The sequence below is a fragment of the Spea bombifrons genome, chromosome 3 (genome assembly GCF_027358695.1).
Source record: "Spea bombifrons isolate aSpeBom1 chromosome 3, aSpeBom1.2.pri, whole genome shotgun sequence".
Classification (NCBI taxonomy): domain Eukaryota; kingdom Metazoa; phylum Chordata; class Amphibia; order Anura; family Pelobatidae; genus Spea; species Spea bombifrons.
The window spans coordinates 115408635-115432423 of record NC_071089.1 but is presented as its reverse complement, the minus strand read 5'-3'; the positions used below and the strand labels follow the sequence as shown (position 1 = coordinate 115432423).

General features: G+C 38.7%; 1 long non-coding RNA gene across 1 annotated transcript; it reads left to right on the top strand.

The window, feature by feature from the left end:
• Nucleotides 1-9208: 9208 nt before the first annotated feature.
• Nucleotides 9209-13834, top strand: LOC128484518 (uncharacterized). Its single transcript, XR_008351168.1, has 2 exons — nucleotides 9209-9546; nucleotides 13566-13834. It is a non-coding gene; the product is annotated as an uncharacterized LOC128484518 (long non-coding RNA).
• The last annotated feature ends 9955 nt before the right edge of the window (nucleotides 13835-23789 follow it).

Sequence of the window (23789 nt, the reverse complement as noted above, 5' to 3'; positions counted from 1 at the left end):
TCTGCCTGATTACTTCTGGTACACCACCCAAGTGTCCCTCTTCAGGAAGGCCAGTCCCTCTTCGAAAGTCCGCCTTCCTCCCCTGTTCCCCCTTTTTTGTAGGAGCTCAGAATGTTTGCTGGGTATGACAGTATGGCGGGGTTCTACAGCCCTAAAAGCCCCCATAATGTGTATAGAAACAGCACAGCATGTTTATAAATTCAATTGTGTGACTAAAAATACATAATTCTTCTAAATTCCTTCAGTAGTTTCATCCGCTATCAACAGGTGCACAGTGATCGCCTTAAAGCCCGTTTTTACCAATTTACAGCAAATTTGAGATTATACCTAAACTCCGACACGTTGAGTTTGCGTCTCTGCTTCGTCACACAGACTCGCTGCATATTCTCCATCACGCGGTAAACAGATTCTCTTAATTGTCACATTTATTGCACATCACAGCTGCTTTAAGCAGGTTTAAGGGTTATTCGGTTACACCAGTTAAACTACTCAACGCCACAAAACGCTTGACGTGTCCGGCCGAGGGTAACCGTGCTGGCTGTATCCAACCTCCCACCTCTCCGCAGCCACCGGCTTAGGGCGATACAGCTGACGGCAGGGGCTGTTTCGTGTTTTCATTAAGACAAAAGGCAGAATATGTATGAAATTATACTTACTCGATAAACAGGGGATGTATCGTAACACACAATCTGGTGGGGCTCATCTGATGTAACTTTAAGGTAAATTGTCATTGTACAGCGCTACTGAATGTGAGGGTGCTATATAAAACAAAACAAAAAAAAACAATAATAATAATAAAAACTAACTATACCTCTAACTTCATGTAGCCCACCTGTAGTGTAATGCCAATCATTAAAGGGACATTACGGTGTCCAATGCAGGCCCACCAATGGAGAATGAAATGTTAATTTAATTCTCCTTGAGCACTGGGGTAACTACAGGGGTCTTCTTCCTGTCTCCCCCTGCCGGTTCAAAATTGTTTAGAAAGGGCCCTTCTGACCCGATAAATATATATATATATATATATATATATACATGGATGTGTACTTGTGTGAGCATGGATATGTAAGTGGGGTGTGATGGAGGGTGTGTTAGTGAGTATGAGTGTGTGTAATTTGTGTGTTTGCATATGTTGGAAGCGGGGCCAAGGGGCAATTATGGCACAGACTAGCTGTTGAAGTTGGGGGGCCCGGGGGAATTTTCGCACCAGGGCCCCATGGATTCTAGTTACGCTCATTTTGCTTTATCTGCAGACCTGGAGGCCGCCATTGTTGTCAGACATGAGATATTTTGGGGTGCTTTTCCTGCTCAGACACCGCACTGAGCTGACGCTTAATGGGTCCTGCTGAATCCTTCCATGCATTTGCAAGGGGTAGACTGCGTCACCTATAGGGAACACTCAGATATCATATGCATTAAAGTATTTATGATGGCTGGAGTGTCCTTTATAGAACACTAAATATAATTCTCCACACATGAAATATAGTCAGATTGAGGTCTGTGTTCAGGTGGTCAAACATCATCAAGTGGTACAAAGTTGGAGTCACTGATGGTCTTCACACATTAACATCGCCAAGGATCTCAGTCTTCTAGATGGTTGGGTCATCTAATCACGTCTGTGAGTCTTGGATCACTGTCCATTGTCCCCTATATGGAGTCATATCGGGCGATGATTCCCTCCCTTGAGTTTATACATCCTACATACTGCAGGGCAGGACATTACCAGTACTGACCAGCAATGGGTGGAAATTCTAAAACGGTCTCCCTACATTGAGTAGACTTCCATTTTTTATTCAATCTGAATTTTCCGCCTCGGAAAACACACACACACCATTTGTTTCAGAACAATCCCTGACTGTAAACACTGGCAACATTCCATGACCACAGTCCCCACGTTCCACCGAGCCACGCGCCGAACAACAGAACAGGTGGAAAAAATCTGGTTTTGAATGGAAAAAGTCTACAGTGACTTCTAATTGTTTGTTCTTGGTTTCTACCAGACGTGTGACGAAGCAGAACAGTCAGCAAACCTGTCTTTACTAATCACATGATATCGTCAAGCTGTTGTCCACGGTACACAGTAAACTTTACGGAATTAGCCAACGTTTCTTGACTTATGTCATAGTTTTAATCCTCATACCGTTTGGGTTTTGTGTGATTGGTTAAAAAGAAATAAAAGACACAATTATATAGAATTATAGTATATATTATTACAACGTTTCTCCTTACTTTTTCACATATTGTGGTATCTTTGGTTCTTTGGGTTTCTGAGATATTTCTCCTGGGATATTTCTACTACTATGTGAAGGGTCCCCAAGATCTCCCTGACCAACGAATTATCCTGATGAAGGCCATTTAAAACCTGACGCCTAAAGATTGTAAGTTGTACAGAACTATCTGAGAACTCTTCAGGTTTAAAACCTAGAATGAGAACCGATTGCAAGGCCTCAAGGTATGAGTTCGAGGTGGCATTGGACTCGACATTGAAGCCCACACCTCACACTTCAATAAAAAGGCTGGGTTCATGAATACGGTCCCCTGATGGTTGAACTTGAGACAACTTTAGGTGCACAGTGCTATTTTAGAAAATATTTCCCCTGGAATTCGCAGAGAACGTAGAGGCCCAACGGCCATGGCTGGGCTGGAGACGCCTTGGAAATTTATGGTCATCAGCTTCTAAATGATGTATTTCCGGCTGGATACCCAACACCGCAAATTATGTTTTCTTACTCATGCATCATGCGGCTGGGGTGGCGGATCAAGTAAGTATGGGGCCCTATTGTCTAGCATTCTGCCAGGAGCTGGGAGCTGCCCTAGGCCTGACCTGGAGTAGTGACCCCAGCCACCACCTCCATGGCAATCATTCTCTCCGTGGAGTCCCGGGATATGATGTCATAAACCAGCACTCAAGGACTTAAAGGAGTGAAGCTCCTTCTAACACAGTACATGGTGGAAGTGCCGGCCTCCAGAGGGAATGGGCTATTTGGGAAGATCAGAGATCTTGCTTTTAACTGCCCCATTCAGGGGCTATTGCCCCTCCTGGACCTGCCGCCCTAGCCCCAGTCCAGGCCTTCAAATCTCCAACCCTCAATAGCAACACTCAGGACACGCTCACTTGAAAACAAGGATGGCTGAGAGTCATTCTTATGTCAGATAACCCTTGGGTCACATCCTTTATCCCTCCCATACAACAAGAAAGTGTCGGAATAAAGTAATCGACACTTTTACCAAATCTGGGGACTTTCTAAATGAGCGGACCCCGAGATTAACCCTTTACCAGCCCACTGTGGTGATTTTATATAGTGACCTGCCAAATGTGTAAACCAAAAGGCTGTAATACCGGCCCTCAAGGAAGTATTAAAGATACACAGTGGAGTCACCTGCATTCAAGCAGGGATATCGACCATAATACACTGGGAGCAAAAGCACCAGTTAGGAGTCTTAGATATGATCACAGCGGTGCAGAAAAGACCCCGAGAATCTGCCCCTTCACCATGAGACCAGGAGATAGGGGCAAAAACCCTGGGAGTTCCCAGGTATGATATTAACATTAAGAGTAGCATTGCGTAGGGGTTTGTCATTAATGGGTTAATGAGTGCTGCATTTTTTTGGGGGGTAATACAATCCACTTTGTAAGCAAACCTGGATTGCAAATAAAAATGAGATTGCCATAAAACATGTTTATATTATATAATATATATTATTATATATATAATAGATCCAGATTGTTTTGTCAATTGACAGGGTCAGATGCCGCTGACACTCGCTTGTCGAGTAAAGAAAAGTGTTACTCTTTGCCTTTGTCTGTCTCTGCACCTGTTTTGTTCCTAGGCTGTAATGTTTCACCTCTGACCCCTTCTAGTGAACCCCCCTTGGGATTTATTACTTATGATGTGGGGCTTTATTCACTCCATCCCATCCCCCATCTCCTGACTCACTGACAGCTGTCTAAACCTCCAGCGCAACAACTGGGAACAGACAGAACTGCGTCCATCAAGACGGCGTCCATACAACCAGAAAACATGCCTCCTAAACGATTGTTATACTTAGTTTATTATATATATATATATACTATTACTACTTCTACTAATAATAATGATAAATATATATATCCACAAACCTGCCTCCTAAATGATTGTTATACTTACTTTATTATATATATATATATATATATACTATAACTACTACTAATAATACTAATAATGATAAATATATCCACAAACCTGCCTCCTAAATGATTGTATACTTAGTATATTTAGTTTATTATATATATATATATATTATATATATATATATATAATATTACTACTACTACTACTAATAAAGACAAATATATATATCCACAAACATGCCTCCTAAATGCTTGATATACTTAGTTTATTATTATTATATATACTATCACTACTACAACTAATAATAATAATAATTATAAAATATATATATATATATATCCACAAACATGCTTCCTAAATTTTTGTTATATTTTGGTTTTTTTTTAATTATATATATATATATATATATATATATATATATATATATATACAATATATAAAATAATAATTATATATATATATATCATAAAACAAGCTTTATAAGTTGTTGTGATTATTGTTGTGCTTCTGCTGCTATTTTGCTGGGAACACCTAATTGTCATGTGACACAAAGGCAGCCACTGATAGGGCGATGCCATAGAAACTAAAACGCCTCCTTAAATGTTTTTGTGTGACTAAACCTCCAGTGGAAAGAATACAACGATAGATGTGCCAAGGTTCGTTTGATTTGTTACATCAGAGGGCGCAATTAGTGTTTGCCTAATGGGCCAAAAGTAGCCGGGGAGTTGCTGACCGAAGGCTGCTCCCCAGCCCTGAGACTGAAGACGTTAACCATCGGCGCTGGAGAAGCAGCCACTTATCTGCACCCCGTCAAGTTCCCAGGTGATGCTCATTACCGATATTACTCCATCTACCATTATCTGGACTTCTCACCCAGGCCAGGATCCATTGCATTGCATGTCATGCCTTTCCTTTCCTTACAGAAGGTAGTTGATAAGTGGAACAGCCTTCCAGCAGAAGTAGTTAACATTCGTTCACCGAGGGACTTTAAGGCTACATGGGGTAGATCTACGGCTCAGACAAGGCCAAGAAGTAAGTTAGAGAAATGGTCTGGCCAGATGCCTCTTATATGCGGTCAGGTGGTTGATAAGCACAGTCCGACCTCCGCGATGGCCGGACCTGCTCACACTGCCGCGTGCTGGACGTAGGACATGCACATGTTGCGTGAAGTGTACTCTGGCTGTGCTGCGTGACAGGAAGCCTGTAACATACAACTGTATGGGGGTATTATGTATGGAAGGAGACACACATTCCGCTCGACAACAAATGGATTGAAGTGAGCCGGTCCCGTGTACAGCGCCTCGGAGAGACCCACACGGGACATCACACACATCGGTTTTTCCTTAATCATTCGTTAGTCTCGTCTTAGATTCAGGAGCCATATGCCTATCCCATGCATGTTTAAATCCCTCACTATATTAGCCTCTACCACTTCTGCCGGGAGGCTGTTCCACTTATCTACCACCCTCTCAATAAAGTAAAACGTCCTTCTATGACATCTAATCTCTCACCCTCTAGTGTTAGATTCTGACCTCTGGTTCTAACATTTCTCCTCCTCTTAAATAAACTTCCCTCCTGTACTTTGTTAAGTCCCTTTAAGTATGTAAATGTTTCTATCCCATCCCCCCCCCCTCTATCTCGTCTCTCCTCGGAGCCGGACATATAGAGATCCCTTAGTCTTTCCTGATAAGTTTTATCTTACAAACCAATTTACCATTTTAGTGGCCCTTCTCTGAACTCTCTCCAGAATTACGATATCCTTCTGGAGACGGGGTCCCGACAGCTTAGGTCAGACGCTACAAGGCGTTCCCCAAATAACGAATGGCAGCCAGGGTCCAAAAATCATTATTCCCCGTTTGGTGGTGATCTTGTATCCTCTAAAAAGAGGAGGCTATTAATAAATAGTTATTCCTGTTTTAAAGGAGGACTCGTCACCATTACAACCAATGGAATGGCCTTCTTCATACATTTTAATACATAACCGATTTAAATATATATAAAAGTTACAAAACTCAAATAAAGTGATTAGAATTGTTCTTTGAAAACATCCCCAAAAAGTAAAAAAAAAATAAATAAAAAAAAAGAAAGTTGCCGCATAAAACCAATTTTCACCATAACCCTGAAAACTGAGCCAAAATTCGCCTTTTAATACCAGTATTTCCTAATAAATAGAGAATAAGCTCTTTTTGTTTCCCCACGTGCCTGAAGGTTAGATATGGAACTCTCTTCACTATAACATTTACCATCATGCTTCTCAGCTGCTCAATTTGATTGGTTGCCGGCATGTTGTATCAACTTCACTTGAACGATAAATCATGAAAAGTCATCTCTGAGCGAGGTCATCTCACGGCTTGATAAATACGTTTATGGAGGTTCATATAGCATGTACACCGCTTATTCTGATGTTTGCATCTAGTGTTACAGGCATTAGGCGAGAATAGACTCTCTGGGACGTTGAGAGTGTTTCCTAGTGGATATGGAACATCCTCATGTCATCATGTTCTCCTTGGCAGGGAACCCTGAAGGTCTCGTTCAGTCTCCGCGGTGTCCAGAAACTCCTGTCCAGTACCGGTGGAAGAAATCAAGCAGGATCCTATTACTGTGGGATCGTATATTTTGAAAGCTGAAACCATAATTACCCATTGGGCTATAGGATAAATATGCCACACAACTAGAACCCAACCAAGTTCTCATGATGATGTCATGATGATAATGATGCTAACTCTGCACCATAGATATATCTTACCACCATTGCAGCCTGGTCCACCAGATGGACCTGTAGGTCAAGGTTTTTAATGTTGACCCTTAATACGTCTCCGTTCCTGCCTCGTTTGAGTCGAGATGAGTGCAAGATGTGGCCTCTAACAAAGCCACATCTCCTGTCTCATACCATCTCTGTCCTTCCCAACACCAAAACCCAGAGTAATCTGTAGGTATCTGTCGTAACTGTTGTGTTCCACCCTATTGTCACAGCTACGTTGGCCATTGTGGCGATATGATTTGTAGAGTTCCAAAATCCATTGGGCTGAGCCTTTATAGTCAGGCATAACTCACTGAGATCGCGCTCGGTTCAACTGCTCCTGAATGTCTTATGAGACACATTTGGACATCATCCAAGACAACTAATTTTAACCTTCCAAGGACCATACCATCAGTTGCTTGCCTTTTTTTTTTTTTGTTATATCTATTTTTAGTCCAGCACGATTAAAGCCATATGGGAGTAAGAGGGAAATTTCTATTTATACCCCGCACAGTGTGAAGCCAGAAGTTACCGGTTCTCTGGTAGAGTATGGATATTATATATCAGGACACATTCTCTATGTTACGGAGCGAGAATTAATTTCACCTACGGTGGCCCTGGATTTAATGTCAACCAAGGCAAGAGGCCCCCTTCTGCATTATTCTCCTATATTGATGCCATATTTATTCACTAAACTGGGTGTCGCAGTAGCGTTTGCAAGAGAGATGCAGATTCACATTAACCCAAGAAGGGTCGATCTGGTCCTTAACTTAATATCACATAATTACTGCCATACCTGGGAACGCTCAGGTTTTTTGTCCCAATCTGGAATGGGCTCCTTCCTGTTCTACACGGCCAGGATCATATCTAAGGCTACCAGTTGGTGCTTTTGCTACCGGTATGTTATGGTTGATAATTTCTATCCCTGCTTCGCTGCAGGTGACTCGATTAAGTGTATCTGTAAGTCAAGGTTTCCACGAGGACCAGTATTAGAGCCAATTGGCTAATACATTCAGCAAATAACTGTATAACTGAGTCTTCATGATTGGCTTTTAAAGGGTTAATATTTCAAGAATCTGAGTGAGCTCCTTTTCACCTGAACAAAGCATAAAAAAACACCTTACAGCAACACTCTAATTTAAAATATTATTATTATTTATTAAATAACAATACAAATTATTATTTATTACATGATAATAATAATAATTTATTTGAAAAAAGGAAAATGATAATAATAATAATACAAAATAGAGAAAATAGTTATTGGTGCTATATAAATAAATAAAAAATAAAATTTGCCACCAGATCAGACCCATTTAGCCCATCTAGTCTGTCCATTTTTCCTGCTGTAAAGACTCAAACCTTAATCAGTCGTTGGTCTTGTCTTAGATTTGGGAGACATACGCCCATCCAATGCATAGTTAAATTCCACTTCTGCTGGGAGGCTGTTCTACCCATCTACCACCTGAGTAAAATAAAACTTCCTTACATAACATCTAAACCTGACCCTCTATTACATACCCCCTCTCTCTTCTCTCCTTCAAGCCGTATTTATTGAGATCTCTTAGTCTTTCTTCCAAGCCAAATTATATGACGCATTATATGACGCTATCAGTATTTGATGAGCTCATCTCTAAACATCTAATATTTCTTTTCTTAATTTACCTTTGCAGTAAATTTGTCAATTAGGTGAATGCCAAAAACTTACCGTGATTGACCGTAATATATTATTCACATTTTTTTAATTAATTTTCATTTTAAATTAACAATTATTAAAAAAGGGTTAACAAAAGTACACTATTAGTAAACAAACCCCTTGATATCACTGATATTACATTTCCTTGTATGCTGATTTTTTATTTGATTTTGATTTTTGGATCTTTAAAGTAAAATGTTGGTTTTATAAAATTAATAAAAAAGTTAAGTTTTGCCTGTGCTGTAAATTTTTTTTTTTTTTTCTTCTCGCACATGTGTTTCTTCCTATAAATGGACAAGGAGCCGAGCGCACAGCTCCCTATCTGGAAAAGGCTTGAAATGAGGGTGTTCAGTCATACAGAGGAGACAGCTGAAGAGGTGTAATTTTACAACTCCCTGTGCCTTGTCACTGCCGTGATTGAGATGGACAGAAGGCACACGGATTGTACAGGCCACTAAGCGACACAAACAGGTGTGAGGCGAGGCCTGGGGGGTCAGCAACTAATACAAAAAGGGAAGACACGGGCCTTACAGGGGCATAAACCGAGACACCATCTCACGGGGAGGAAGACCAGCAACTTCAGAAGACCTGTAGAACATAAGAGGCAAAAGAAAGTTAGTCGGTGACCACAAAGCCTATCCGCATTTGTGGCTTAAAGAGCTGTACATCGTATGCCCCTCGCCAATAACTTGGAAAATAATTATCTTTTTCGTACTAGGTTTTTTTTAGCAATACAGTCACGGTCCGCAGATGGAAAGCAACTGTATACAAAGTTAGCAATTAAGTCTCCTTCTGGAGATTGAGATGTTGACAGGTTACATAGGCCCACGACCCAAACACGGATTTTTTTTCCAAATTTATTTTTTTAGTAATATCCGACAGGCCTTTAGAAACAGCACCCATTGACAAGCTCCAGAACTTAGTCAATGTAAGTGATTTATAGATTTCGCACCTAAAAATGTTCCACGGGGGAAGAAGTGAAAAGACATGATTAACAGGTAATTATATCTGCTAAATGTATATTGTGTTTTTTATTGTATTTCGACTATATTTGATAATAATTTTTTTCTGTTTATTATTAATTATATACATATATATATATATATATATATATATATATGTATTTATTGATATATATAATTTTTATTAATATTATTTATTTACTTTTCATTTAAGTCGTGGTTAAAAAAGGTTTGTTATTAATGTTAATGACAGGATTAGGTATTAATGGCAAAATGTAAAACATATATATATATATATATATATATATATATACGGTATATAATTAACCTTGGGTATCATAGGTTTCAATAAATCCTACAATCGGAACCTTAAACAGTAGACAATATATGTCTTGTTGAGGTCATAATAAAAAAAAAAAAGTCAAATATTATATTAATATTAGATTATTATATATTATACAATATTATCAATATTATACATTGTACATCTTTCTGGCACACAAAAAGTTAAATAATTGTACATATCGGCTTTCTGGATTGTTAGAATACATGATATTTCTGTATTACCAACATTTCACTAACTTCAATTTGCAGAATTTTCAATTATTACATTATTTTTACATTTTGTAAACTGTTGATGTAAAACTGGTTTCTAATTGGATTCTATAACAGATCATCTTCATTTCTCTTCTCATGTCTCATTATGAAAAGATGGTTTAATAACAAATGTCTTTCTATATGCGTACAAGTGTATGTCAGCGCTCTTAAATGCAATCCATAATAGCCAATGAAAGTTAAGCGAAGCTTATATGGCTTTTTCTATTGGCTGTGTTAAGAATTGTGCAACTCCCCCCCCCCGAGTCTTTGACGTACATTCTACATATTATTTAACCAAGCTGACGGGTAATTTTAGCTGCACTGAAAGAACACTCAGCTGCATTGCAATATTCTAAAATAGAACGTTGGGTACAACCAATGGGAGGAGAGCACACTAAGATTCCAGTCCCTATTGGTGGCTTGATTTAAGCTTTTTTCCTCGACAAAACAATTTATGCACCATACCCAGGTTAAGGACACTCGTTTTTATCATAAAAAATGTACAAACAGAACTTACAAATAATATGAGCCTAAACAATATACTAAAAATATTGTATTTTAATTATATTTTTATTATTTACTGAGTGTATATATATATATATATATATATATATATATATATATATATACATTATGATATTTTGTGCATCAATGGAAGCCATTGCCTGGGATTATGGTTCAGCGTGGAGCGTGTTTCTTCCCGTGTGAGAGAACATACTTCTTTATATGCCCATATGAATTACATTGCTATGGAATGTAAGGAAGTGTGTGGTTTCACCGGGATATGTCTTCAAACAGGAGTAAAGCTTCCCGTGATCAAAAATGAATGGATTTAAGGGGTCTTCATTTTCAAAAGTGTACCCCATGGTCCTTGTCTCTTCCAAAAGTTTTAACCCCTTAAGGACAATGGGCGGTTCCTAAACCCATGGAAACAATGCATTTTGAGCTTTGTCATTAAGGGGTTAAACAGAGATTTCTTGCCCACAGCATTGATTTTCGTCTTTATGCCGGGTCCTTGGGTCATTAACAGCCATAGCTTCCCCCTTCAAGGTCAGACATCAAGGTCACAAGATTAACCTTCGTAGAAATCAGTCACAATCTAAGGAAACCCATGACTTAAAGTGTCCTTAAAATAATGTAATAAGGTGCGTTGCTACTTTGTACACGATGTCATTTCTTGTGGTGAGGAATAGGACAATTCCAATATCTTCAAATTCTAGCTTCAGAAATTGTCATACAGATCTGTGATCTTTTCCGAACTTTCCCAAAAATAACGTATTGATTTTTCTACCGATCAATAATAATAATAATACGTCCGTGGAATATGTTTCATAATTGATGAATACCGGTAATTACAATGTAGCTCGACAGAATTTCCCAGCTTTCCAGCACAGAAATGATTGAACCCGTGCCTTCTAACTATCCTAAGTGAAGATATCAACTCATCTAAAAACCAACATGCCTGGGGTCGGTCTCACAGTCACGAAACAATGTTGCCTTTGTCAAGAGATCCAAAATTCCAAATTAGAACCTCTTTGTGCTTTTCCAATCAGCGATTTGATCAATAGTGCTGTTTAGTTTCAACGCTCACTTGTTTAAGGTCGGAATCGTGGCTGGTAAAGTTGCAGGAACGCGACGAGTGTCTCTCTTGGCGTGTCGGTGTCTGTGTGTCTCAGTGTCACGCTTCCAGCTGTCTCGCCTATCTCATTATTACACAGAGACAGCTCTTCTCAAGGATGTGTGGAATGGGGGGGGGGTAGGGGACAGGCCTCGGCCAATTGCCACAAAAAGGGGACAGAGATCCTTTTAGGGCGAGACCGCCTAAAAAAAAGTGTGGTGGCCAGAATATTGTGTATTGCGAGGCTGTGGATAGTTTTATTTTTAGGGTTTTTATTTTACCAGTAGTGGTGCAATAAATAATAATAATATCATCAATATTATTATTGTTAATATTATTTGTTATTTTTATTAAAAATTCTAATCATAATATCAATATAATATTTTTTTCCTCAAGAAGGGATTTTCCCCGTTTTTGAAGCACAATTGGAAATTGCATTAGTTTTTTTTTTGTTTTTTTTTTTTTTTTTTTTTTGGGGGGGGTGCTTCTTCTTCAACAGTGAAGTTGAAATTGATGGACCTAAACTACTATGTAACTGTATTTATTCCAAGTCTTGGGTTAGCAATATTTATGTGTAAATTATTATTATTGGGCGTACAGTGGTGTGTTTAACCCTTGGGGACGCTCTAGGCCACCTCCATCGTCGGTGTCTCTGGTACAATAAAAGGTGCCGTATGATGTCATGTCCCGGCATGCTGTATCGTAAAGATGCCCAGTGCCTTTTAATGGAGGCTGTGGTGAATTGTGGGAGCTGCATATAGATTAATAGTTAATTTTTAGACCTGTGGCTTCATAGCGCGAGAGGGTGGGCTGAAATGAGAAGGCTGTGGGTCCCAATATACCCAGAGCCGTGACTCCTAGGGAACCCTGGTAAATATGTCCAGAGCCCCAGACAATCCAAAAGCAGACTAGAATTTTTGGTTGAGAACGATTAAAAAAAAAGCGGACTTAAAGGAACCCCATGCTAAATACAAACATTGATCAGCAGTTTAATATTTACACAGCCGGTCTAACGGACCGATAATCCTGAAAAAAGCGTCACACCAACTAATTCAAAACTGATACACGGGGGCATAAAGTGAAGATGAAATTATTGGCATGGTTAGCAATATGGTTGTAATTTTCTATCGTGACCATGCTCTAAATGGATAACGCCAATTATTTTTCACTACAAAGAAAATACACACCGCATTGTGCTTTTTTTTTTAAAGGGTTAATAGCTCCAGTGATGCGTTTTTCATCAATCTGCGAAGGACTAGCAGCAGACAGGTGGCCGACCATCTGTGAAATATCACCCGCTACTGTGAAATGGCTTTAAATGAAGTTACTAGGTCTAGAGCTCAGGAGTAGTTTTAGGACCTATTTAGAAAAACAAACAAACAAACAATCCTGAAACATTTACGGAGATTCCGCAATCTTTCTACGCAGCCAATCAGGAGGAAGTTCTCACAGTCTATACATTGTCACATTTTTGGGCCAGTCTGCATATGAACATTGGGGTTCCCCGTACCAGCATATGGCTCCCCGGTCACCCCGAGGCTTTGTTCACCACTGTCTGGTTTAGCTTCACCTAAAATGACCGGATAGAGGAGGAACACGGAAGTTCTAGACGTTCTGCATGATCAGGTTGCTCCACACATCAGTTGTTTCTTACTCATGGTGGCCCCTTAACCATATTTTTGTTCTATTGTAATGTTTATTTTGATATTTAGCTTCACTTCTAGGTGATGCAGCCTTTATTGTCCGTGCTTTAGTAGTGTGAAGGCGCTGAATTTGAGAAACGTAAATTGTGAGATGAGATTACGTTGTAGTAACTAGTAGTGTCTCTGATCCATTCTAGGTGACTGGGGCATGGACTTGAGGATCTAGAAGAAAGAATCGCTAAGTCACTCTACATTACAGACTGCTATGGCTGGTCAAACGGAACCAAGTCCGTCTTCCCTAGAGGTTTGGTCCCCTTCAACCAGCTATTGCAGAACTGACCCCATCATCACCTTCCGGAAGATACTGCCGAGACAGATAATGTGACAGCCCAACATAATATCGCTCATGTTCAACAGGACTTCCGGCTGCCCCTTCTGGCATTCATTAAAAAAGCCTAGTATTCTATATCAGTATGTCTGTCCGTCTATCTATCAATCTATCTATCTATCTGTCTATCAACCTTCCTAACCCTCGGTCTGTCTATCGATCTATCTAACTCAAGATGCTTAACTATATATATTTTATCAATCTATTCTCAAGCTGTCTATCAATCTAATCTATTTATTATCTATCTTGCTATCATCTATCGATCTATCATCTATCTATTGCTATTATCTATTTATCTATTGCTATTATCTATCACTATTATCTATCTATCAACCTTCTTAACCCTCGCTCTGTCTATCGATCCATCTAACTCAAGATGCTTAACTATATATGTTTTATCAATCTATTCTCAAACTGTCTATCAATCTAATCTATGTATTATCTATCTCGCTATTATCTATTTAGAGTTATCTATCGCTATTATCTATTTATTTATCGCTATTATCTTGCTATCTATCATCTATCGCCATCATCTATCGAGCTATCACTATCATCTATCTATCGCTATTATCTATCTATCGCTATTATCTTTTTATCTATTGCTATTATTTATCACTATTATCTATCAACCTTCTTAACCCTTGGTCTGTCTATCGATCTATCTAACTCAAGATGCTTAACTATATAGCTGTCTATCAATCTAATTTATTTATTATCTATCTATCCATTTATCGCTATTATCTATTTATAGTTATCTATCGCTATTATCTATCGCTATTATTTTGCTATCTATCATATCTATCTATCTTATCTATTTATCTATTGCTATTATTTATCACTATTATCTATCAACCTTCTTAACCCTCGCTCTGTCTATCGATCTATCTAACTCAAGATGCTATTCTCAAGCTGTCTATCAATCTAATTTATTTATTATCTATCTATCCATTTATCGCTATTATCTATTTATAGTTATCTATCGATATTATCTATCGTTATTATCTAGCTATCATCCATCTATCACTATCAGCTATCGATCTATCACTATCATCTATCTAACTCTATTAGCTATCTACCTGCTATTATCTATTTATCTATCTATCTATCGCTATTATCTATTTATCTATTGCTATTATCTATCACTATTATCTATCAACCTTCCTAACTCTCGATCTGTCTTTCAATCTATCTAACTCAAGATGCTTAACTATATATGTTTTATCAATCTATTCTCACGCTGTCTATCAATCTAATCTATTTATTATCTATCTTGCTATTATCTATTCATCTATCGCTATTATCTATTTATAGTTATCTATCGCTATTATCTATTTATAGTTATCTATCGGGATTATCTAGTGCTATTATCTTGCTATCTATAATCTTTTGCTATCATCTATCTATCGCTATCATCTAACGATCTATCACTAACATCTATTTATTGCTATTAGCTAGCTATCTATCTATCTACCTATTTGCTATTATCTATTATCTAGCTATCACTGTTATCTATCTATCTTATTTAGTATCTATCTATCTATCTATCTATCTATCTATCTATCTATCTATCTATCTTATTTAGTATCTATCTATCTATCTATCTATCTATCTATCCATCTTGTTTAGTATATATATCTATAACTATCATCTATTTATCTATTTACCATCTTTTTATCCATTTATCTATATCTGGTTATGTTTCTATTTCTCTTCTTGGTCCATCACTGCACATGAAATAAGAACCTCATTATTGTTTAAATAAAAACACAATTAACAATAAACCTACCCTTTTGTGTCTCGTGTATTTATCTAAAGCTGATTCCAGAGCCCTTCGCAATAACCTAAGCAGAAATGTCTTTTTCTTGCTATCAATATATCTATGTAAACCACAGGATGGCTACAGTGACGGCAGTTATTAATGTATTTTTACAATATGTATATTATATTCGACACGTTTAATTATAACTCCCATTTGTATGCAAAGCAGCCTGCAGCAGCTGAAGCTCCGGAGGTCGACGGATCACCAGCTCTTCTCATGTCAAACTCACCTATCATAATATTTAATATATTGCCTAAAACTGAGTATTAACCTCTGCCACTTCTGCTGGGAGACCGCCCCACTTATCTACCTCCCTTTCAGTAAATGAAAACTTACATATATCTAAGTCTCTGACCCTCTAGTTTTAGATGATGGTCTCTTGTAACATGTCTCCTCTTTTAATTTCCCTCCTGTCTCTCTCGTATCTCCTCCAATCCAAACATCTTGAGATCCCTTAGTGTTTCTTTATGATTTTATCCTGCAAACCATTTAGTGGCCTTCCTCTGAACTCCAGAACTCAACACAATACTCTAGGTGAAATCTCTAGTATGCAACACCATCAGACACAATTCTTGGGTTTGTACTGAAGCTTTATGTTAGCAGCAAATCAGGTTGCTCTGCTATTATTATTATTATTATTATTATCATATTTTGTGGCATATATAACACAGAGTCCCCATCTGGGCAGAGACGCAGTTTGAAGGCTGCAGACACAAGGTAGTTTTTAAACGTGTATTATAGCTAGTGTTAATTCTCCAGCTCCCATGACTCTCAGCCAGTCTGGTATGTAAAGCGAGTTTGACTTGAGTGTCAAAGGTTAGTTTTTATATCATTAAAAATTGGCTCTGCAGCTGCTGTGGAATGCACATCTCATGATCCTCAGCCATCCATCACGACAAATGTAATAACAGCACTTTGAGTGCCAAATGTTACCACGACTGCTGGGAGACTACCATGTATCCTATTTTGGTTTAAGCCGTCTTACTCCCTTCTAACCTTTTTTAAATATAGGGATATATATATATATATATATATATATATATATATATATACAGTACCTCCGAATGCCAAAAACACATTACAGCATTAACTTTCTTTGACTGCAACTCCCATGAGGTTGAGCCAGTATTAGTAGGAATAGTAGCTTTAACTGTAGATTGGGCTTTTGAGGGCACAGTAAGTCTTCAGTACAAACACTAACTTTTGTTGACTACTTTGTATATAGAATAATATTCAGCAGCCATATTTCCGGCAGAACTTCATGGGAATTGTAATTATATACATTACTGGCTGAACACCATGCCCACTACCATTTCTACTTGGCGAGTGTTCCACTTATCTACTGCCCTGTCAATAAAGTAAAATTAACCTGTTATTAAAAAGCAGGGGAAAATATTTAAGTGGACACTAGATGTCACTGTTGCTCACGTCCAAAATATTAAAAAAGTCAAAATTAATGATCCCATATATCAGGAGCTTCCAACCTGCGGCCCTCCAGCTGCTGCAGGACTACAACTCCCATACTCCTCAGCCAGACCCTTAGCTGAAAGAGCATTATGGGAGATGTAGTCCTGCAGCAGCTGGAGGGCCGCAGGTTGGACACCCCTGCCATATATGAACCTAAATAAAAACGTGTATTACTGTAATTAGGGGATGGTGCCGGACTGGGTTTTCTAGGCCATCTATTTCTGGTTAAAGTATATGTATATGTTTTTTAATGTATCGTTTTATTATTTCACATTAAAATATCTTCCATGCCTCTACGTTAAAGTGTGTGTATATATATATATATATATATATATATATATATATATATATATATATATATACACACTTTAACGTAGAGGCATGGAAGATATTTTAATGTGAAATAATAAAACGATACATTAAAAAACGTTGGGTTTGACCACAGGACTACTATTGGTGGGTCACTGCATCTACCAGACGAAATCCATACACAGAAATACCTAGAATTTGTCAGCAGATTTTCCTGATGTAAGATGGGTCGAATGGGTCTTATCTGTTACTAATCTGTTACTAATGTACCGTATTGGCCTGAGGAGAGCCAAAGGGTCTTTGGCTCTCCTCAGTGGTGGTGCTTAAAGGCCACAAAGATATTTTCCATAGGGGACCTCAGCAAAACTTTGCAATTCAATGGCTTTACAGGCCTTCCTCCAGAACTAATAGAGAGTTGTGGCCAAAATAACTCAAGCCTTATAGAATACGCCATGGGAATAGGACCCACTGTGGCATTTCTGGTGATAAAAATGTAAAAAAAAAAAAAAAAGCAACAAAACGAGAGACGTGCAACATTCATAGTGTTAATATGTAAAAAGCACACGTATGTAAATAGAATTGGAAGGTAGCCAGTAAGGCCCCAACCATGATGCTTCTTCTTTGCTATCCATAAAGGAAATACCCAACAGGTACGGACAGATGGCTTTATTTTACACAACGTGCCAGTCCAGCCATGTGACCACCTAATACAGAGTTACCAAAACCACACACCAGCACAAACCAACAATAGTAAGGTGTGTGTGTATGTGTGCGTGTGCGTGTGTATGTGTGCGTGTGTGTGTGTGTGCGTGCGTGTGTGTATGTGCGTGTGTATGTGTGCGTGTGTTTTCTTCTTTTTCCCTCCACCCAGCTAGGTATAGAAGGCCAATAGCTTTATCTGTGATCAATGATGGGCAATGAGGTGACCAGAAATGACAGATTAATGTAGAATCTGATCTAAAGCTGTTTCAATGTAGTTATTATTATTATTATTATTATTATTATTATTATTATTATAACTGCATAAATTGGGTAGCACTTCTCTGGAACAGCCTTAGTCTACTTTAGTACAAGAGACCTCTAAATCATGAGGCTGCCAAGTGGTTTTTACATTGAGAAATGTCCTAACCTTATGGTTTTTAGGGGCTAAATAATCCTTAACATCAAAATGATCCTTATAACGTAGAATATTAGATTTTGGTGTTTGTATGTAAGGTGTACAGGTAAGTGTACAGGTGTCAACATTCCAGGACCGGCGCCATCACTGTAGCATTGATCTGTAAGGGTTCCTCCATATGCATGACCTATTTGGCCAGATCCAATAATATACTCTGAGATTATATACTCTAATATAGATGGTGGGACAAGTTCTTCTAGAAAACTCTTCTAAACAGAGAACAAGAACAAAAAAGTATAATTATAACATTATACACTCTCACTAAACAATCTCAACTTGAAAGCTTGCGAGACGGGCCCTTTTTTTATCATGTTTTGTCAGACCCTTTGAACATATGAAAAGTAATTTGTTGATGCTATATAAATAATAATAATACATATTACTAATAATATTAATTATAATAACAGTGATCATCTGTATATAAATAATAATAATATTTTATTTTGATTTCTCGCATCCACCACAAATTTATTTCACCTATATATATATATATATATAGATATATAGATATATATATATATATAAAAACAAAACATCAAAATTGTCTACAGTGTCATTTTTATCTTCACGGATTTTGCCCGCTAACAGACAATCATGGTGCCTACAGTAACATGAAGGTATAACAGGCTACATTTACCTACATTGAACCATCGTTTGGCAGAGTGGCATATAGGGGGCTATAAGGCATAACTGGGGGCAGGTTGGCTTATAAAATGAAATAAAACAAAATAAAAACAAATGATGCATTTTTCTCAATCATAGTTTTTATTAAATATGAAAAAATCGTTCACATGAATTAATATTTACTGGTAAAACTTTTTTCTTATAGGGTCGTCTTATATTCAGGCTTTTTCTTTTATTTTCCTAAATTAATATTCAAATTTTGGGGTGGATGTCTTATAATCAGGGTCGTCTTATAACGGATCAAATACGGTGTATATAAATATAAAAAAATATATATATATATATATATATATATATATATATATATATATATATATTGTGACAAACTCTGTAGCTGAGGGTAATAAATGTCACTTTTATGGATCTTAAGCACAGTCCTCTAGGCAGAAAAGACTCAGGAACACCAATTTGTATAAATCTGTGATTTATTTACAGACCACAAAATATCCCCACAATAAAATAATAAGAATAAAGCCTAGCTTCCAGGCCCGGCCTAAAAACATTGTGCTGCCCGGGTACTAACACACCAACTCAGACACTAACACAGCCAGGCACTCACGCTAACATACACACACTAGCACACAGTCGCACACACTATCATACCCAGACACACAGAATAGCATAACCTGACGCACATTCTAACAAACATGCAAACAAACATACATAGACATATACTAACATACCCAGACATACTCACACTAACATACCCCCCACACTTTAACATACTCAAACAGACACATAAACTAACACCCAGACACACACGCTTACATACCCAGACACATGCTTACATACCCAGACACACACATGGTCAGCACACTAACATACTCAGACACATACAACTCACCTTTGTGAAGCCTCAGCCAGTCCTTAATGCATTTCATAGTGGCGCGTCAAGGTCACGCAATCTGACCCCACTTTTCAGTGGCCGTCTGGGTTCCATGGACCTGCAGGGACTTATGTAAGGACATAGGCGAACATGAGGCTACCATGGCGAAATCAAAAGCGCAGGTTACTGTCAGTCCCCCCCCCCCCCCGGAATCTTCTGTCAGCTGCAATGAATTGATACGCAAAAAAATGTAAAAAAAAATTGAAAAATTGTTTAATTCTTTAATCCCTTAAGGACAATGGGCGGTCCCTAAACCCATTGAAAGACATATTGAGGGGACATATACGGGCTTTGTCATTAAGGGGTTAAAACAGTAGTCCAGTAAACACAAGCTTATTGCATTTACATTTTTTAAACAACAATGACAGCATGGTGACCAAAACGTTACAATAGATTGAATACATATGCAATGCTTTTAACATATAATATAATATTACAGGTATATATATATGTACATAGCATGGGTGGATCCAGGGTGGATGATCTGGGAGGGCATTCTATGAGATGTATTTTTAAAATACAGCTTACTCAGTACTTCTTCAAAGATTGAGATATTATTATTCCACAATGTTCTTGTTCTTTATTTCACGTTATTGTATCCTTCCCTCTGTACCTGTTTTTCCACCCCGTCCAGTTGTTGCGTGCAGAAACAAACAGCCTTTCTAAACTCGCTTCACCTTTAGCCTCATGGCTGCATTATCTTGATGTTAATGATTTGACAAATCTAGAAGGGAGAGGGTGTATAACAGCTTCGCCGCTGACAAGCGTTTTCACAACAGTGAGAACAAAAAACTTCAGGCAAAAGTGCAAAAACTCCGATGACCTGTCTGGGGTGAGTCTAGTTTAACAAAACATAACAAGATTTGAAATGGAGCCTTAGAAAGCAATGCCTGGAATGTAAATACACTATATGACCAAAAGTATTTGGACACCTGACCATCACACCTATATGATATCATTCTCTCTTATGATATAATGTTGCTGTGGTATCATAACAATACTCACATTGTAGTGGATATTTAAAGTACGATAGTGGCATCACAGACTCAATTGCTTTACTTGGATAAATCACCAAAGAAAGGAAGGGCCCCCATCAGAAAGTATTACATTGGTAGTACTTTTAGCACTAGTGTATTTTTATAGTAGAACCTCCTAAGTCTCTTTGCAGAGAAGGTGGTAGATAAATGGAACAGCCTCCCTGAAGAATACAGCAATGGCACTTAAATATGAAAGGGGTAGGCATATGGCTGTTTTTGATTACCTACTTAGTTTTTCACACATGGCTTCTTCATTTTGGCTTGATTTTTGTTGAACACATCATGACACGGTGTAATATGTCATGTGTTGTTGTTCGTCTGAGGTTGTATTTACCTGATTTTTAGACCTGCTAAGGAACAGATGATTGTTATTATGTAAAACCATTGAATTTAAAGATGGTTTACTTTCTTTTTCACATGACTTTACATCCATGCATGTACACCCACTGCTTCATACACATGCATACATACACATCCTTCCATACACAGGCATAGGCATTATATAGCATAGTAAAAAACACTTGTAGCCAACAATAATTGTCTAAAAGCAATAGGTGTCTTCCAGGGAAGGTGGCACCCTGCACCGCTTTCCTATATCATTTATTGTTGTGGTGCCTTGGATATCTCTATTGTTTCTGGACATTGAACTCTTACAAATCATTTAGCAGCCCCTGGCCTTAGAATGCCACGGCTGATTTTTATCCCCGGCAGGTGTCGATTGTGCCAACGTGCCAGCATATGTTAGTGAGGAAATCAAAGATATTTCTGATTTAAAGTCGGCACAATAAGGGTTACAGTTTGATGACATCTTTCTCAATCAGTAAATTCAGAAATAATCAGATGTTGAATGATTTATACGCTTCCAAAATACCAAAGTTTCAAAAGTTTGGGGTCACTTAGCTGGTTTCATGGAAACCAAGGACGTTTCTAGCTGTAACATAATTGTAAGAAGGGTTTTATATTTTTAAACTTGGATCAGTGACTTCAACGTGCCATTGGAACTCAGGATTGATGGGAGTGATAAAGGGCAGTGGCGTTGGCAGGGGGGGCCAGAGGGGGCCATGGCCCCCCCTACATCATGCTGTGCCCCCCGGTGTGCCCCCCCCAATTGAAACGCCGTCTTTTTTTTTTTTTTTAAATAGACCCGGAGGAGAGAGTGAGAGGCGCCGAGCGGTTGCTGAGGAATAAGTTCTCAGCGACCGTTCGGCGCCTCTCACTCTTCTCCGCGACCGCGAGGCCTCTGCCTTGTTTGCAGTGCCGGCATTTCAAGCCGAGCGCCGGTATATGTCATCATATCCGGCGCCCAGCAGTGAAGCCGGCAGAACCAGGGATACAGAGACCCCACGATCTCACCGCTGGACAAGCCCAAGGTAAGTGAACTTTAAAAGCGGGGGTAGAAAGTTAGGAGGGGGTTAGAGAGTCAGAAGAGGTAGATAGGAAGTGAGAAGGGGTAGATTGGGAGGGAGAGGATATAGATTGGGAGGGAGAAGGGGTAGATAGGATAGATTGGGAGGGAGAGGGGATAGATAGGATAGATTGGGAGGGAGAAGGGGTAGATAGGATAGATTGGGAGGGAGAGGGGGTAGATAGGATAGATTGGGAGGGAGAGGGGGGTAGATGGGATAGATTGGGAGGGAGAGGGGGTAGATGGGATAGATTGGGAGGGAGAGGGGGGTAGATGGGATAGATTGGGAGGGAGAGGGGGGTAGATGGGATAGATTGGGAGGGAGAGGGGGGTAGATGGGATAGATTGGGAGGGAGAGGGGGTAGATGGGATAAATTGGGAGGGAGAGGGGGGTAGATGGGATAGATTGGGAGGGAGAGGGGGGTAGATGGGATAGATTGGGAGGGAGAGGGAGTAGATGGGATAGATAGGGAGGGAGAGGGGGTAGATAGGGAGGGAGATGGGGTAGATGGGATAGATTGGGAGGGAGAGGGGGGTAGATGGGATAGATTGGGAGGGAGAGGGGGTAGATGGGATAGATTGGGAGGGAGAGGGGATAGATAGGATTGATTGGGAGGGAGAGGGGGTAGATAGGATAGATTGGGACGGAGAGGGGGGTACATATATTGGCTGCAGGGACTAATAATATATATTGGCAGTAGGGGCTAATATTAATATATACTGGTAGCAGGGTCAAATATTAATATATATCGGCAGCAGGGTATAATTTTTATGTATATCGGCAGCAGGGTATAATAGAAGTATATATCCGCAGCAGGGGCTAATATCAATATATATCCGCAGCAGGGGTTAATATTAATATATATCAGAAGCAGCGTGTAATATTTCTATATATCGGCAGCAGGGTCTAATATTTATATATATATTGTCAGCAGGGGCTAATATTAAAGAATGAGAAATAACTGCCAGTTTAGCTGTTATTTTGAAATCATATTTCAATCACGGTCTTTACTTCAAAGAGATAAGTACATATTATGTAGTTAAAAATGCACGTCTAACGTGTGTGTGTATATATATATATATATATATATATATATATATATATATATAGTGTATATGTACCGTTTTTTTATTTGCCCCCCTACTTTGGTCCCTGGCCCCCCATGTGCCCCCCTAAATATGAAAGCTGGAGACGCCACTGATAAAGGGCCACTGGAACACATGAGTGATGGGAGTGATAAAGGGCCAT